The sequence below is a fragment of the Pteropus medius genome, unplaced genomic scaffold, assembly GCF_902729225.1.
Source record: "Pteropus medius unplaced genomic scaffold, Ma_sr-lr_union100, whole genome shotgun sequence".
Classification (NCBI taxonomy): Eukaryota; Metazoa; Chordata; class Mammalia; order Chiroptera; family Pteropodidae; genus Pteropus; species Pteropus medius.
In genome coordinates, this window is record NW_024349525.1 from 29,836 (window position 1) to 32,414 (window position 2,579).

Here is a 2,579-nt window from a genome sequence, read left to right on the forward strand (position 1 = left end):
TTAAACCCTATATGATAAAATGTTACAAATAAAAAATAAATAAATAAAATGGCATTTATATTTATCCACATGTATTCACTGGCCAGTGCTTTTTAAAAATATCTTTGTAGCTCACATATTATCCTCTTCTTCAATTTTCACTTTAAAGACTCTCTTAAGTATTTCTTGTAGGAAATGTCCTCTTAGTAAAAACTTGCTCAATGCTTGTTTAGCTGGTAATTTCTTAATTCCTCTTCACTTTTGAAGAACAGTTTTGTTGGATTTGAAATCTGATGGTCATGTTTTCATCAGCCATCTGCTTTTGCCTTTCAATTCCACACATTACAAAAGCTTGTAATGTATCTGGGGATCCATCATATGTGATGAGTCACTTCCCTTTCACTCTTTTAGACTATTGAAGCTTTTGAAATGAAGTCATAGGCAAGTGAGTTAAAGTGCTAAAATTCTTTCTTATCTGAATTTTAAAGCCTCTTTTTTTATTAAGTTTCATCCTGGTTTGCAAGGCCCTGACTAGATTTCGGATTTTTGAGAATTTAATACTGGCAGTTTTGATAGCTTAATCATTGCTCTAAAGCAAGAGTGTAGAGTTTAGGGTTCCCCACTTGTCACGCTCGGTGATATTCTCCAGGTTCCTCTGGTTCAGATACTTTCTTCTAGTATTTATATCCCTGATGCTCTGATGCTATGCTCCATTTGTATCATCATAATAGTCTTCCATTTGACCCTCTCTAGTCAATGTCATCATTTTCTCATCTCAGCGCTCGAGTAGAATAGTTTTGCTTACTATGTAAGTAACGGTCACCGAATCACTGTACGACTTATTAACTTCTCCTTTTAAAATGTTTCTCATTTTAACTCACTTTTCTACCTGCAGATTTAATTGTATACTTATCTAATTTTTCCACCAGTTATCACGTTTGCCTTAGCTCTTGTTTTTCTAAACAGTTCTTCGTTCATAGAATCAATTAGTTTACACATATTTCTCTTGGCAGTGTATGTTGTCTTTATGAGCAATACATTTTCTCCTTTAGGTCTGCTTTATGAACATTCTGGATTTTTCCTAAACAAAGTTTAATTCTTTATTCAATCTATGGGGATTTAGTTGGTATATATTGACAGTAACATCTGAACACTTTATCTTTCAGCTATTTTGTAGCAACACAGTTATTAATTCTACGGATACAAGAACTTTTTTATTTTATTTTAATATTTATTTATTTTTAGTTTTTAGACAAGGCAACTCTCGGTTGACCTCACATATTTCAAGGCCCTTGTCAGCTAACAATCCCTTATTTTTTTTACTTTTTACACCTAGAGCACCTGGTCTGCCTAGGTGGTGTCCCATCCAAGTACTAACCAGGCCTGACCCTGCTTAGCTTCTGAGATCAGCCGGGATCAGGCTTGTTCAGGGCAGCCTGGCTGTAGATTAAGGACTTTTGAATTTTAAAGATATGGTTGATTTTATACTGAATTTGTTTTCTAAACAAAGAGAAGGCTATTGTTACTATGAAAGGAGCTTTAGGAGTATTTATTGACAAATGTCCTAACAAGCCACCTGAGCTTCTAGGTTTTTGGGGTTTCCAATTTCATGAGTACATATAATATTGGAGGGAAAAAAGTTGTTTCTGAGTCACTTTGAAATTATCTAACAAGTTTTAGGTGTGAACTAATATTATTATTCGATTGCATGGTTGGTCTTTAGTGATTGGAAAAGAAATGATTCCATCAAATAATTTTTAGAAAACAGTATTCCTTTCTTTACCTAGTTGTAACCTAAAACTTTGGAAACTCCTCTGCCTGTCATTTATTACAAAGTTAGTGATTGCTTCAATCCATAGAAAAGACTCATAAGCGTAAAGAGAGGATCATGTTTTTTCTTGTTTTTATTTTGAGAAAAGCTTATCTTACTCTCACAAAATATAATGATCAAATTTTAAGTACTTCTCTTTCATTAAATGCTTTTGGAACATTGAAAGAATATATCAAGTGGATATTTTTTAGGGTTATATTAATTTGGGGATTTACATAATAAATATGAAATGTTACATAATATATTTTCCATTTTTTGTTTCTGAAACATATTGGGGCGAAGTAGTGAGGTCATTGATGTTATAGAAATATTAAAAAATGTATTTTGCCTTTTATTTATCTTTCCATTTATCTGACTATGAACTCATGTATTTTCTTTGATTGTTTGTTATGAAAGTCAATACCCCTAATTCTCACGGAATGTACTTGGTTGAGAAAAAGGTTTCTACCCATTACATGCATTTGAATATGGAGAAGCACTTAGCAAATTGGTTTTTACCGTTTTGCAAACAAGTAGTTGTAGAATTCTGCTCATAACAAAAGTGTCACCTATAAAGAACTGGAGGAGTTACAAGATAAACCAATGAATTTAGTTAAGTTAAATAAATAATTTAGGTAAGGTAAACAATTTGCTCTAATGTGCCCATATAAATGCTTAAATAACATAAAGGGTGTGGAAGATTCTTAAAGAACTGATGTTCCCATCCCATCATAAATTTAATTTAAGTAAATTTTTGTTGGAGTGAAGCACTGATAACTGAAAGCTGACC

At 32.5% G+C, this 2,579-nt stretch overlaps 1 pseudogene; it reads right to left on the reverse strand.

Annotated features, from left to right (window-relative positions):
* Positions 1 to 1,308: 1,308 nt before the first annotated feature.
* On the reverse strand, positions 1,309 to 1,427 carry LOC120618835 (uncharacterized; annotated as a pseudogene).
* Between the last annotated feature and the right edge of the window lie 1,152 nt (positions 1,428 to 2,579).